The sequence below is a fragment of the Narcine bancroftii genome, chromosome 1 (assembly GCF_036971445.1).
Source record: "Narcine bancroftii isolate sNarBan1 chromosome 1, sNarBan1.hap1, whole genome shotgun sequence".
In the NCBI taxonomy this organism is placed as follows: Eukaryota; Metazoa; Chordata; class Chondrichthyes; order Torpediniformes; family Narcinidae; genus Narcine; species Narcine bancroftii.
This window is the reverse complement of record NC_091469.1, coordinates 202,299,643-202,316,049: the sequence shown is the minus strand read 5'-3', so window position 1 is coordinate 202,316,049 and position 16,407 is coordinate 202,299,643. Positions and strand designations below refer to the sequence as shown.

General features: G+C 41.0%; 1 long non-coding RNA gene across 2 annotated transcripts in view; it reads right to left on the bottom strand.

Annotated features, from left to right (window-relative positions):
- LOC138738193 (uncharacterized) overlaps nucleotides 1–16,407 on the bottom strand; it is a 90,617-nt gene that overhangs the window by 36,944 nt on the left and 37,266 nt on the right. The window contains exons 4-6 of one of the 2 annotated variants that reach the window (XR_011341492.1): nucleotides 12,805–12,888; nucleotides 820–967; nucleotides 128–262 (exon numbers count right to left, since the gene is read on the bottom strand). This is a non-coding gene — a long non-coding RNA (uncharacterized lncRNA). Of the gene's footprint in view, nucleotides 1–127; nucleotides 263–819; nucleotides 968–12,804; nucleotides 12,889–16,407 lie in introns of those variants that run through there. The other variant, XR_011341494.1, reaches the window with a different exon arrangement.

Genomic DNA, 16,407 nt, shown 5'->3' with positions numbered 1-16,407 from the left:
TGCATAGCTGATATGCTTGAAGCACGCGAAGCTGTACTTGCTCTAGATGCTTTTGAAGATCTTCCAGAGTGCATAACCTTGGAAATATTATCATCAAGATTCACATCTGAACTTTCAGATACTGTTGATTGAGTCTCTATTTTCAGCAACATGCTTGATATAGCACCAGTGAGGCTTTGCAACGTACATTCATCTGTTTCAGCCCACTAACCTGTAAGTTAGCGAATGAGGTCTGCAGTGCCTTATTGGAATCTTCTTCTTGCTTGTTTTTTTTTTTGAATATTTTATTTATTCAACATATGTCAAAAATTAAGATTATACCATAAGTACATAATAAAATGTTAACTTTATATATAAAAACTAAAATACTAAAATCTAAAAACTTTTTAAATAGCTACAAAAAAGCTAACCCCATATTAGCCCACCCTCTCCCCCTAAACTAATCTAATCCCAAAACTGAAATATAAAATATTTAATTAATTTGGATTGCATCAGTTGACACTCAAAGACCTCAAAAACATCATAAAGTTATACTTTTAGGGAAAACTTCACTGATCAAAAAATAAATTAATAAAATCATTATTTTAATTTCATTATTTTAGCATATGGACCACAAATTTGCAAAAATAAAGAATTTTTATCCCTTAAATTATACATAATTTTTTTCTAACGGAATACAGGTTTGAATCTCAGCATGCCATCTATCTAATATTAATGAAACAGCGGATTTCCATGTGACAGTGACATTGCTATTACTAAAAACAACTTAACAAACTTTAATTGGGAATATCACAATAATTATTTAGGAATAACACTTACAAAATTTCCTAATGAAAGTAATTCAGCATTTAAAGGAAAATTCACTCCCGTTATCCATTGTAGAAATTTATTAATATAAACCCAAAGAGGGTTAAACTTTGAACAAGACCACGTAGAGTGAAGAAACGTTCCAATTTCTATTCGACATCTAAAAGAAAAATCCAATAAATCTGATCTCCATCTATTCAATTTCTAAAGAATAATATACAATTGATGTAAAAAATTATAATGAAGTAATCTATATTGTACATTAATAGTATTTGTCATAACTTCTTTACACAAATTTTGCCAGTCTTATTGATCTATTATTATGTCCAAATCCCATTCCCATCTTTGTTTTGAATTAAACAAACCTACTTTAGGTGTCTGTTCTTGTAATAATATATATGCAATTTAAATAAATTTTTTAATCATTCAAATTTGAAAGTTCTTTTAAAATAATTTTCAGTCCTAGTTTCTCTTTTAAATAAGCCTACCATATTTATTAATTGATCAAAATACATCAATCTATTATTATCATAACAATCCCCTAAATTAGATATTCCCTTCTGATATACCATATGTTTAAAAAAGGATTATTTTTTGAAAAATATCAATAAGGAATTAATTAATGGTGTTTTTAATTAAAGGATATATCCATCAGTTTCTAATTTAATTTTATTCCAGATATTCAACAAATTTTTTAATATCAGAGCCTCCTTGCCTATTACATTTGATTTAAAATCCCATTTATAAATAAACTTATCTGGTTTAACTTCTCTCTTATTTAGTTCAATATCCACCCATGATGGTCTAATTTTAATGAACATAAACAACTAAAATCCTTAATTGTGCTGCTCTGTAATAATTCTTCAAATTGGGAAGTTGTAGTCCTCCTTGTTCATATTTCCATGTTAATTTTTCTAACGACTTTCTTACCATCTTCCCTTTCCAAAGAAATTTCCTAATTTGCTTATTTAAATCTTGAAAAAATTTTTGAGGTAAAGACATAGGTAAAGTTTGGAATAAATATTGGTCTTGTAAAAATGTTAATCTTAATACAATTAACTCTCCCAATTAACATAATTGGTAAACTTACCCATTTCTTTAAATCTTCCTCTATCTTTTTAAGTAATGGAATATAATTTAATTTATATAAATTTTTCAAATTATCAATACATATTTAATATTTAATCTTCTCTGTCCATCTAAAACAAACCACTTGTATACATTGTGTATCATCTCCTTTTACAAATTCCATTACTTCACTTTTATCCCAATTTATCCTGTGTCCTGAAATTTTCCCATAATCTATCAAATGACTATAAAGTCTTGGTAATGATATTTCTGGTTGAGTTAGATAAACTAATACATCATCAACAAATAAACTAATTTTATGTTGTATCTGATTTATCTTAAATCCCTTTAATTGTTGATCATCTCTAATTTTTTGTGCAAGTGGTTCTATAGCTAAAGCAAACAAAGCTGGTGATAAAGGACTCCTCTGCCTACTAGATCTATTTAATTTTAAAGATTGAGATATCTGTCCATTTGTAATCACTTTAGCTTTGGGACTTCTATATAAGACCTTAATCCAATTTATAAAGTTAATACCAAAACCAAATTTACTTAACACCTTAAATAAAAAATCCTACTTTAACCTATCGAAAGCTTTTTTCTGAATCTAAAGCTACAATAAGACTTAAATCTTTTTTCTGAGCTAAATTAATTATACTTAATAACCTTACTATTTTCTCCGAAGTTGTTTATTTTTAACAAAACCCATCTGATCCATATTTATTAAATCAGGAAGATTTGCTAGAATTTTATAATCTACATTTAGCAAAGATATAAGTCTCATTGCCAAACCAAGATTCTTCTCTCTATCTTGATAATTTTAAAATCTGATCAATATAGACCAAGGTCTTTGATTCTATTCCCGGATTTGATTGGAGAGCTCTATGAGCTCTCTCAATCAAAAATTTCTCTTCAAAGTTTTCGCGTCTAAATGTTTGCAGTATCCAATAGTGAAAAAAAACGAATTACATCTTGGCCTTCTTTATCTTCAGACATACCAACAATTTTAAGATTACTCCTTCTACTACAATTTTCCAAGATATTAACCTTCTCCAACAATTTTTCATTCATAGCAGTAAGAGTTTTCATTAAAATTTGTTCTTTCCGCAATGTGTTGAAATTCTTCACGGTCGTCTTGAATTCTTTCTTCTAATTTTTCAACTCTTTGTGAAATGTTATTTATTGATTTGCTAGATCAATTTTAACTTGTTGTATTTCTCTAGTTAAAAATTTAAAATTATTCTCCATTGCATTTGTGTTTATCAATTTTAGCCTCAATTTTATCCATTTTTTCTTTAAAAACTTTCCCTTGCCTTTGAATTCTCCTTCTTCAGTGGTTGTATCTTCTTCTTCACCTGTAGAATCAATAGAATCATCTTCCATACCAGGTCATTCTTTTTCTTCTTCTTCTTCCTGTAGTCCTGGACTGGGTGAATATTTTTCCCTTTAATTTTCTTGTCCACATCAGTGAGGAAGTAACTTTCAGGACGCAAAGATGGCTCCATTTGCGGAGAGCCGCAAAGATGGCTCCATAAAATGCTCCCTCTCCGGGGCTGTCTCCTGCAGGTCCAGGAGGAACTCCAACAGCGGCTTCATTGAAGAGGTAGGCTCAGGTTCTTTTTCTTTCCTCAGTTTGTGTTTTTCTTTTGGTGTAGTTTTTGGAGTTTTTTCTTTTATCGGTGACATTATCAGTACTTTAAAAAGACTTTAAAATTACTTTAATGATAAAAACTTTACTTAATTAACACTTTTAAAATTAAAATCCCCAGGAGGTGTAAGGGAGTGCTGCATTCCCTATGACATCCCCTTTCTTCTTGCTTGGTAATTGAAGTCACTTCTTCTATGCTGACTGGTTCCAACCTTGCTGGCTCAACTCACGATCAAACAGTTCTTTGAGAGGAGCTGTTTGCTCAATGTCTTTAGCCTGATGAGACTTCTTCATCTTGGATTCTTCACACTGCAGCCTGTCTTCTTGCTTCTTCTGGTTCCTGGGAATTGTCAACAAATTTGTATCTTGCATGATCCTTTAAGAGGATTTCTCTCACTGAAGTCTCTGTGTTCTGCTTAGCATTTTTCCTTATCACTTGTTTTCAAAACATTCCTGGGCTTCCTGCCAACCTGGCTGGTAGCAATGGCTTTGGTTCTATCTTATCTCATTCCCAAGGCCACAGGTGTCTTTCAGTTAGACATTCTTGGTTTCAATTTTAAACTGCACAATACATGGCTGGTAGAGATATTCTCACAGAAAACTGCTTCTCAATTTTAAATCTGATTGTAAATTCTCTCAGACAAATTTCTACGATTCTTTCTTCCAAACCAAGTTCACAATATTATTACTTTTCTTTGAATAATAATGTAGGTGACACTTTCCAATCTCTCATATTTCCCAACTTCAAAACATGTCATCTTTACAGAAACATAAGCAATGATATTCCGAATTACTCTTTTCACTCCAATAAACCAAACTTCATATTTTCAGCTGTAAGTATCTTTAATTCGTTGATATAAACATTTTGCATAACTTTGCATTGAAATTTTCATAACGATGGTGTGACAGAGTATTTAGAGGTGGCTTGGGAGGAATTGCCAGAGCAGCTTGCACACACACATTTTAAAACACAGAATATTTGCAGGACTTTTGCAGAATGCTTTTTGCAAGAGGCAACAAAGTATCGACATACAGCTTGCCTGGGAGAGCATGTGATTTTTGCAGGCAGATTCAGAACAGATTTTCTCTCAGAGAGGGAGGGTGTGAAACAGAGAGGAGAGACACAGAAATCCATTCCAGAAGGACAAAGCTGGCAAACTTTGGAAGCTTGCCTCGTCAAAGGAAAAGGCTGGAGGTCTGAAAGATGATCTGAAAGAAAGAAGATCATCTGGAGAACCCTGAAGGGGGCAACTTTCGTCAGCAAGAATGATTGAGAAGGAATCAGTTGCAGATGTCCTGGAAAAGGAATCTCTCTCGGAAAACCAGCAAGAACCCTCCTGAGTGGTAACCATTTGCCTGTTAAACACCAAAGTTTGGTGAACTTTGTTAATGCTAACTTCTGTGCACAGTACAAGAATTGCCTGCAACCAGTGAGATTGAACTGTGACCCAAAGAACTTTTCTAATCTTAAATATGCATTATACACACCTTAGTATTAAAGGGGGGGATTAAATAGGTAGGTTAAGTAAATAGATTAAGTAATAAGTTAAAGTTTAATTCTGTTTTCTTGTTCAATTATAATTAAAAACTACTTTTGTTTAAGTAACCCTGTGTTTTGGTGCCTATCTATTGCTGATGATTTTTGGGGTCCTCTGGACTCCGTAACATTTTATGGGGGCTCGTCATTTAGGATTTGAACATTTATTTATTAGTTGATTGGGGTTTTCTTTTGCAAGCTATTGTGTCTGGAATTTTTGCAAGCTATTTTTGTCAGCTAACTTAAAGCTGGTGCCTGGAAAAACAACAGCAATGGAAGTTGATACATTTTTGTTACAACCATCACCTGCAGAGCTGCAGAGCATGAGAAAAGATGAACTGATGGGTATTTCTATGTCATTAAAACTGGTTGAAGTTAAAACACTGGATGAGAAAAGTACAAATACAGAGGAGTATAGTGAAATATTATATAAGTGAAAGAAAATTTGTTGAGGAAAACTTAGAAAATTTTCCGGAGAATAGATCTTTTGAATTGCAATTAGAATTGGAAAAATTGAGGGTGCAGGGAGAAAGGGAGAAACATAATTTTGAGTTGCACCGACAACAATATGAGTAAGAGGAAGCTGAAAGGGACAGACAGTTTCAATTAAAGAAGTTAAAAATTGAGGTAGAGAGAAGAGGATTGAGGCTGTAACTCCTGGGGAGAGAATTTTGGAGAGTAGAGAGGTAAATCTAGTGCCTCCTTTTGATGAGGGATGTGAGAGATGGGAAAATTGACCTAAAATTATGAACATGGAAGAAACTAAAGTTCATCAGTAAAATGGCTGAAACCAGTTCAAACAGGATAAGTTTGGGGCTTAGGATGCAGGAAAGCAGAGTCAGCACGATTAACATAAGAATCTTCTATCCTTTGTGACAAGACCATAGGACTAAGATAAGGAATGGTAAGGTACAATAGAATGTAGGAAGTTGAGGTAGTCTGGATCAGATAAGGGTCTCCTAGCCCTGGACAGAAGTACCAAGTCATACATTTCTAATTAGCTAACCATACACAGATTTATACATATGAAATTAGCCAACCCTAGATAGAATGAGTCAACTCTGCATATTAAGAGACTGTAGCCCAGAGAATCAGGAAGGTGTGAATAAGGACAATGACATGATGGGGCACCCACAGGATACCCCCTGGTCCTCCAAGTGTACTGAAACTGCACGTAGGCAGGAAGAATTACCTATGCCAAACCCATCCAGGGGGCAGAAGAATGTAAGGGGGAGGGCATTCTGATACTGAAATTGACTGTATAAAAGTTGGGTGAGCCCCAGTATGTGTGTGTATTCCCAGGGTAAGGGGAAGCACCCAACTTTGCATTGTTGTAGTAATAAATGTTCTTTGTTCTCAATTTTTGTCTCGAGCAATTTCTTTAAAGGTACTTTAATTCCTAACAAATGGGGGCTCGTCCGGGATCACACTCCCTCCACTGACAGAGTACCCCGACGACGAGAGTAGGTGCACCCCGGCTGATTCAGCTGGACTCACGGGCGACGGGTGGCTGGTCAGTGGAAGAAGCGAGTGATATCCGAGAAGAGGCATTGAGAACAAACGGCGGAAGGACGCGCGCTAGAGCAGTACTGCCAGAACTCGGTAAGAGTATTTTACTTGTTCCTAAGTATGGGAATAGCGGGCAGTAGAGATGAGAGTCCTGACACAGGACGTGACCACCAGATAGCTACGTACAGCCCGCTTGGGATGATGTTATCTGAGTGGGGCACAGGAAAGACCCGCGGTAAAGACAAACTGACGACGGTCAGGTATTGTTGTAATGAATGGGTGGGATACCCGGTTAAAGGGAGCTCCGTGTACTGGCCAAAATTCGGATCCGAGGATGAATGGATGTGTGAAGCTTTGAACTTATGGCTCTATCAAAACCAGAAAGACAATGTTGAGAGCAGGGAATATGCAGCCTGCTGGCTCAAGGGATCCATTGAACAGCTGGTTTTGAATGAGAAAGAATCCAGGGATAAGAGAGAGGAGGAACCTCTTGTCCCTGAATCACAGGGTTGGGATGTGTTACATTCCCTCCCTCCACCCTATGTTCCTCCTATGCCAGCTCCTATCTTTCCTTCCCCTCCTATGACCTACCCTTCTGCACCTTCCCCACCTCCCCCACCACTAGAGAAGAGAGAAGAGAGCAGGAGTGGTATGATAACTTGCTCACAAAGCACTCGATTACCACCTCTGTTGGCAGGAGAGAGAGGTAACTTTAATTCAGAACAGCGTGAGACTCTTCAGGAAGAAAGGGCAGAACCCTTTGATTCATTTCCCAGGGAGCAGGAACCCAGACCTAATAAGCTAGAAACCAATTGGATGAGACCACTGTGGGAAGTTCCCATGGGAGAGGGTCTCGGTTTCGTAAATGTGCCCCTGACCAGTACTGAAGTGTGTAACTTTAAGAAAGAACTGACCTCCCTGATAGAAGATCCCCAGGGATGTGCTGAACAGTTAGACCAATTTTTGGGACCAAATATATATACAATATGGGGGTCTCGACATAGAATCCCCAGCAGGGGAACAATTGGTACTAACAGGTTTTGTTACCAACTCAGCCCCAGACATTAAGAGAAAATTACAAAAGACAGAAAATTGGCATGAGCAGGGAATAACCCAGCTTCTACAGATCACACAAAAAGCATTTGTCCAGACATCTGAGGATAAGCAGAAAGCAAAGGCTAACATTTTGATGCAAGCAGTTAAAGGAATAGTAGATGAGTAACATGAAAAAAAAAGGCAGGGACTGTGTGCCAGCTCCTGAATGTTGGGAGAAGTGCAGGGAGTGGGAGAGTAGAGACCAGAGATAATTTCATAAATCACGACTTCCCACTTCAGTCACTGACCAATATTGATTAAAATTCATGCTAAAAATTAAATGTCATAAATGATCGTTTTTCAATACTGTAGAATTAGCGAATTTAACTACCAGTTAATTCCAATTTATGAAATAAATTGTATTTAAATGTGATTTTGCACAGGGAGTACCTGAGAGTTGAGTGATGTTATAACATTTGCAGGGAGAAATGTTTGCGCAAATAGGGTGAGTTCTATACATCTTAACTTTAAGTGTATGTGAGATAAAGAAAGGATCTGATGTGTAAAGTGGCTGGATCAGCCAGTTGAAGGGGGAGTGTGCATGTCCCTTTAAGTGCACTGTGGCACTTGAAATTGAGGCTTCAGGCTCTTGTCTTGCAGTTAGAGGTATGGAGCCCTATCAACACATTTAATACATTTCTTCTACACATTCAGCAGTCAAGGTCCGTGAGTTTAAAGATCACCCACCTCTGGAGAATAAAGATACCTCTGGGGATTCCTATGGGGATTCCTATAAGTTTAATCATTCATTTCTCTGGTGCATTTTCCTCTGGAGTGAAATTAATGCCTCAGCACAATTTCTCTGTATTGCCGCTGTTATTTAATTCATGATAACTTTCCCCCATTCATCAGGTTTATATTTAAATCCGGTAGTGCGGAAGTTACATTGTAAATAATCACGGAGGTAAACCCTGCGCAACTGGATTCAGCTTAATGGAGAAATAAACCTGCGAACTGGTCTATGGTGCTGTGTGAGTACTGCAATAGGTGGAATATGATTTAAATTGGTGGCATAGTTCAGAACAATTGGGTGCATAAGAATAATAATATCATTAAGAACTCACAGATCTTGTACCGGATGCTATTCAGTACATCTTGACTTAAGGACTGGAGAAATTGGCATGTTAGAATGAGATTGGCATGGTACCAATATTTCTTGATTCAATAATGACTCCACAAGCTCCAGGATTCATGCAGCAGAACTTTTAAGTGGAATATAATAGAAACTAGCCTGTACTTAAATTATTGTGTGTGCAATCTTCATAAGAACATCTTTAACTTTTTTTTGGTGCCTGTTTTACAGACTGTTTTAAATAAGGCCAGCTCCTGTGAGCTGTGGCACAAGGCATTTTACTTAAGGCAGAACTAAAGGTTGAATATGTTTCAAGTTCTCTTGCAGGGGCTCTTGTGCTGCAATGTCTGTTATGTACTCACTCTAACAAATTGGAGGGTTGTGCCCCATACAGACAAGCAGCTCCAACTGCATTTTAATAAGGTCTAACATATTCAAAACCCATGCAAATATGGTTTGTGTTTCATTTTACAATTTTTACACTAACACAAAGGAAAGTCAGATTGTTACAAAGTGCCGTAATTTAACATTTTTTTTCGTTTCTTTAATGGTTTATTCAGTTATTGTTGTATTTTACTTGTCTTTTGATTATTCAGTTATTGTTGTATTTTATTGCAGTTTTCAATGAGCTTGACATTTATTGTGGTTTTATTCAGTTCTTATTGTATTTTATTGCAGTTTTCAATGAGCTTTACATTTATTGTGTTTTATTCAGTTATTATTGTATTTTATTGCAGTTTTCAATGAGCTTTACATGTATTGTTCATTGTTGTTTACTAATTTCTTTGGAATATTGTTCGTTAATGTTTTAAGTCCCCCTGGAATAGGGGCAGCAGAGGTTACAATTGTGCTCCTTTAGAATGTAGACAGGGCATAGATTTAATGTATAGTCATAGTGGGATATGGGTTAACAAGGGATTCCAATACGGACCAGGGGAACTGAACAGCTTTAGTGGAGTACATCTAATTTGTATCTTAGCCTACACAGGTATTAAAGACAGGAGTTTTGAAGCGATAGCACAAAGGACATGGTGGGACAAAGACAGACAGAATGGTAGTCAGCATTGTACATGTAACAGAGAGAGAGAGAGTTAATACATATGCTAATGTACACAGACAGGCTGCAACTCACAAGTTCAATGATATATATGCTAATGTTAGCAGACAAGCTGCAACACACAGTTAAATCACAAGAAACAATCCCCCCCCCTGCTTGGTCACTTTTCATCACCCCATGAAAGGGAGCACCAGTTTCCAACAACGTGAGCTGCTTGACACTTTAATATCAGGCTCCAAACAGCCTTCGGAGATCGGTGGCCCTAGGGTTCGGGGCTGAAGAGGACATCAGATACGAGCCACAATCAAACGGAACCGCCTGACTACTGCTACTCGTTCGCTGCTGAAGGCAGCGCTTCTCATAGACTGCTACTCGTTCGCTGCTGAAGGCAGCGCTTCTCATAGACTGCTACTCGTTCGCTGCTGAAGGCAGCGCTTCTCATAGACTGCTACTCGTTCGCTGCTGAAGGCAGCGCTTCTCATAGACTGCTACTTGTTCGCTGCTGAAGGCAGCGCCTCTCACAGACTTCGTCGGGACAACACTTACAAAGGTCGTGTGCTTCAAAGACACTGCTTCAATATTTCAACGTATGGGATGGACTAGACTCTTTACTGAGAACTGGAGCCTGATACTCCAAACCCTAATAAGCAGCTGGACTCACTCCCCTGACCTTCATGGTGCTCCCCTACCTAAAGACTTTACACAGACATTACAATTCGGTTATTGACCAGCTGGGTAAAACTACACCTTACACTTGAAAGATCAGTGTTACTGATCTAAAAGAAAAGTGAGGAGAGGGGGGGGGGGGGGGGGGGATCAGTCACACTGACACTAGTAACCAAAGATCAGTAACACTGATCATGGTGAAAGATCAGTATTACTGATCTAAAAGAAAAGTGAGGATTGTGAGAGATGGGAAAATTGACCTAAAATTATGAACATGGAAGAAACTAAAGTTCATCAGTAAAATGGCTGAAACCAGTTCAAACAGGATAAGTTTGGGGCTTAGGATGCAGGAAAGCAGAGTCAGCACGATTAACATAAGAATCTTCTATCCTTTGTGACAAGACCATAGGACTAAGATAAGGAATGGTAAGGTACAATAGAATGTAGGAAGTTGAGGTAGTCTGGATCAGATAAGGGTCTCCTAGCCCTGGACAGAAGTACCAAGTCATACATTTCTAATTAGCTAACCATACACAGATTTATACATATGAAATTAGCCAACCCTAGATAGAATGAGTCAACTCTGCATATTAAGAGACTGTAGCCCAGAGAATCAGGAAGGTGTGAATAAGGACAATGACATGATGGGGCACCCACAGGATACCCCCTGGTCCTCCAAGTGTACTGAAACTGCACGTAGGCAGGAAGAATTACCTATGCCAAACCCATCCAGGGGGCAGAAGAATGTAAGGGGGAGGGCATTCTGATACTGAAATTGACTGTATAAAAGTTGGGTGAGCCCCAGTATGTGTGTGTATTCCCAGGGTAAGGGGAAGCACCCAACTTTGCATTGTTGTAGTAATAAATGTTCTTTGTTCTCAATTTTTGTCTCGAGCAATTTCTTTAAAGGTACTTTAATTCCTAACAGGGAGATATAGATACTTATTTTCAGCTTTTTGAAAAGGTTGCTGAGAGCTCAAGGTGGCCGAAAGAAAAGTGGCCTCTAATGCTTCAAGTGTATTGAAAGGAAAGGCACAAATTACATATTGTAGCTTGACTGCAGAGCAAGTGGCAGATTATTAAACTGTTAAACAAGCAATATTGAAAGCTTATGAGTTGGTTCCAGAGGCATACAGGCAAAAATTTAGGAGTTTGATAAAAACATGTAATCAATCTTATATGGATTTTGCTCTGAAGAAATCTGTGTGTTTTGACTGTTGGTGCCCCTCAAAATGAATAAACAATGATTTTACAGGATGAGAGAATTAATATTAATAGAGGAAATTAAAAGGTGTGTCCCAGAGGAGATTAAATCATACCTGAATGAGAGAGACATGGGGATGTGGAAACAGGCAGCTAGATTAGCAGATGAATTTGCTCTGATTCACAGAAGTACATTCCAGAATAATAGGCATTTTCAGAGAGCTAATGTGGAACAGATTAATAAACCTGTTCATAAAGTTAGTATGGAGCAGGATAGTAGACCTGAAATAAAGTCTGGAGAAAACGTTAAAAGAAAAGATGAAGGAAAGGTAGGAAAGGACAGAACTTCTGCATTTGTATGTCATTCATGTAAGAAACCTGGTCATGTGATTATGAATTGTCTAGTCTTGAAAAAGAAAAGAAAAAAACAGGTTTTACCAGAAACATGTATTCAAACAGTGGAATTTAAGGAGAGCAGAGATGCAAAACCTGTTAAGGAGGACATGGATGTTTTCAAGCCTTTCGTGTCAGAGGGCTTTGACTCGATAAAGGAGGGAGAACCACAGGTTCCAGTTTAAATTCTTAGAGATACTGGGGCTGCTCAGTCATTGTTGTTGGAAAGTGTTTTAACTGTGGATCAAAGGACTGACACAGGGGAGACAACTTTGATTAAAGGTGTTGGAGGTGAGGAAGAGTCAATAACGCTTCACAAGGTTGTGCTGAATTCAGAATTAGTCAAAGAACCTGTTGTAGTAGGAGTAATTCCAAAGTTACCCATGCAGGGTGTCTCATTTTTGTTGGGGAATGATTTGGCAGAGGATAAAGTTAGGTCAGTTTTAAACTTGACAAGTCGGCCTAGTAAGGATTTGGTTAGAGAGGATGGTGAGATATATCCTGCATGTGTGGTAACTAGGTCTGTGACTAAGAAAATGATGACAGCTAAAGAAAATCCAGTTGATAGAGATTTGCCCAGTATTCTGAAGTACTTTTGAAAGAGCAGGGTCATTGTGAGAGTAAGGATTTATCTTTGTCAAGGAAAGGGTTAATTCAGCAACAGAAAATAAATGCAGATCTTGCTATCTTAAGAGAGAAAGCAGTAACTGAACAGGAGAGTAAAGAAATGGCTTGTGGATATTACTTACAAAGTGAAGTGTTGATGAGAAAATGGAGACCTCTTGATATTCCTGCTAACGAACAGTGGAGAGTGATTCATCAGGGGGTTGTTCCTAGAAATTATCAGAAGGAAATATTAGATCTAGCCCACAGTACACTTTTGGGTGGTCATCTTAGAGTAAAGAAAAACATGAATAAGATTTTGAAGGACCTTTAATGTTGATGAAAGATGTACAGTTGAATTTGTTAGATTATGCTTCTAAATTTAAGGATAGATTACAAAAAGTGTGGACTTACACTCAAGAGAATTTAGAAATGGCTCAGGGTAAAATTAAGCATTTATTTGACAGGAAAGCTCAGGTGAGAAATTTTAAGACAGGAAGTTAAGTTTTGATTTTGTTTCCAACACATGACAATCCTTTGAAAGCTAGATTTTCTGGACCATACACAATTAAATCAAAACTGAATGATGTTAACTATGTTGTTAACACTCCAGATAGAAGGAATAAAACTCAGGTGTGTCACATAAATATGTTAATGTAGCAGCGGCTACACTGCTCCTGCAATAACACACACAACCAGACGGGTTGAGCTCAGTGAGCAGACTAGTTTATTGCAGGCTGCTGGGCTGCACTTATACTCGCAGCCCGGACCTGGCTGAGAACCGCATTGGAGGGCGCAGATGTCACCCGAGCGTCACGTGGTCCCCAAGCGCGGGTTTATGAGCCCCAAGCTGGAAGGAAGGGAAACCCCGACGGCGCCATTTTGGCTGGCTGCCATGCTACGTGGCTTACAAGAGGACCCAGTTTACCTGCCTTGTGGTGAGCCGCCACGCAGCACCCCACCCCCACCCAGGACCAGCGCCAACGTCCTTTTTTGCCAGGCGGCCTCGCTTCTTGGGCTGGGCAATGACCACGGGCTTGGTGGGATCGACGTGTGCTGGCTTCAGCCTGTCCATGGTAAACAGCTCATGGCTGCTACCCAAGTCCAGTGTGAATGTCGAACCGGAATGCTGTATAACCTTGTGTGGCCACTCGTATGATCGCTGCAGAGGTGCTGCGGTCGGACCCCGCCGAACAAAAACGAACTCCGTGGAAAGCAGCTCACCAGGAACGTGAGTCAGGCGGGTACCATGCCTGGGTGGCGGTGGGGGTTCAAACGAGTCCAAGCGTGCCCTGAGGTGAGGAAGTAGTTCATGCAGCGACCGCTGGGGATTGAGGTGCGCTGACGAACTCACCAGGTAGTGCCAGCAGTGCACTGAAGACTAGCTCAGTTGATGACACCTGCAGATCTTCCTCGGGAGTGGAGTGGATGCCCAGGAGCACCCAAGGCAGTTCATCCATCTAGTCGGGATCGGTGAGGCGGGCCATGAGCGTGGACTTAAGGTGGCGGTGCAGACGTTCAACCAGTCCATTGGCCTGCAGGTGGTAGGCCGTGGTGCAGTGTAGCTGTATCCCCAACCTGTTGGCGAGCCATGCAACAGGGCTCGGGAGCAGGAGTCAGTGGAGATGACTAGCATCGGGATTACCTCGGCCAGCGAGTGGTGCGGTCCACCACTGTAAAGAGGTAACAGTTGCCCCAGGAAACAGGTAAGGGCCCGACGATGTCCACGAGAATATGGCTGAACCGTTCCCGGACGTGCACGAACACCTGTACGGGCACTCTGGTGTGCCTGTGCACCTTGGATGTCTGGCAATGGGTGCATGCTATGGCCCAGCCCGCGATCTGCTTCCGCAGCCCACACCATACGAACCGTTCTGCCACCATCCAGACCGTGGACCTGATGGACAGATGAGAAAGGTCATGGATGTGAAGGAAGACCTGCCTGCACCACAGCTGGGGAACCACTGGCTACGGGGTGACCAAGGAGATATTGCACAGGATGGTGCCTTCGCCGCTCGGAGTTGGGAGGTCTCGGAACCACAGGCCGGTGATGGCGGTCTTGAAGGCCCTCGTCTCCTCATCAGCTTCCTGGTCCTGGGCGAGCTGATCGAAGTCAAGACTGGGCATCAGCGCACAGATGGCCGGTCACGAGAGTGCATCAGCAACCACATTGTCCTTCCCCGCCTTGTGCCGAATGTCAGTGGTAAACTCAGACACGAAGGAGAGGTGACACTGCTGGCGGGCCGACCAGGGATCCTTTGCCATCGCAAGCATCTGGGTGAGTGGTTTGTGGTCTGTGAAAATGGTAAAAGTCCGCCCCTCCAAAAAATAGTGTAAATGCCGGACTGCCAGGTACATGCCCAGTAACTCGCGGTCGAAGGCACTATACTTGCATTCCGGCAGGTGAAGCAGGCGGCTAAAGAATGCCAGTGGTTTCCAATGTCCATTCACGTGCTGCTCCAGGACAGCACCGACGGCTGTGGCAGAGGCATTAACAGAGAGTGCCATATGCAGATCGGTGTGCAGGTGGGCGAGCATGGCGGCCTTCGCCAGGGTGTCCTTGGTGGCCTCAAATACAGTGCAGGCTTCTGGGTTCCAAGCGAGCATCTTGTGCTTGACTGCGATGATGCCGAACAGCGGCTGCATGATGCGTGCAGCTCCTGGGATGAAGCGGTTGTAAAAGTTGACCATACCCGCGAACTCCTGCAGCCCATTGAGGCTGTCCAGGCGTGGGAACTCCCTGATAGTGGTGACCTTCGCAGCAGCGGACGTGGCTCCTTTGGCCCTGATGGTATGGCCCAGGAACTGCATAGATTCTTTCCTGAACTGGCACTTGGCCGTGTTGATGGTAAGGCTAAAGTTGGCCAGCAGGAGAAAAGGGCACACAGGTGGGCCTTTTGTTGTGCCCGGTCCTTGCTGGTGATGAGGATGTCGTCCAAATAAATAAAGACAAAATCCAAGTCCCTGCCCACAGAGTCCATGAGGCGCTGGAAGGCCTGAGCAACGTTCTTGAGCCCAAACGGCATGCGCACGAATTCGAACAAACCAAAGGGGGTGATGATGGCCGTCTTGGGTATGTCCTCAGGGTGCATTGGGATCTGGTGATATCCACGCACCAGATCAACCTTGGAGAAGATTCTCGAGCCATGCAGGTTGGCTGTAAAGTCCTGGATGTGAGGGATGGGTTAACGGTCAGGAACGGTGGCCTCGTTGAGCTGTCGATAGTCTCCACAGGGACGCCAGCCACCGGAGGCTTTCGGGACCAGGTGGAAGGGTGAGGTTCACAGGCTGTCGGACCACCAAATGATCCCCAACTCCAACAGGTGCGAAAACTCCTCCTTCGCTACCTGGAGCTTGTCAGGTGGGAGCCGGTGGGCCCTGGGTGGGCAGGAGAGAACTGTGGTTTAAGGACTGTCAGGAACCCGTCCAAGATCTGCTGGAACACATCTCTGGGTATGCTGATCATGGCCATCTGCAGTTGCTCCGAGCGGGCGTCATCAAGGCGAATGGCCTTTAAGGTATGGGCGTCCACCAGGTGCCTACCTTGAATGTCCACCAGAAGCCCGTGTATGAGGAGGAAGTCTGCACCCAGGATGGTAGTTGGGAGGGATGAGACGGTGAACCTCCACGTGAAATTCCGTTGGCCGATCTGGAAGTGGACTGTCTTGTCTCCAAATGTCTGGATTGCCGTTCCGTTGGCCACACGGATGGGAGGTCCACGAGGTCGGTTCCTGGATTTGATGGCAGTG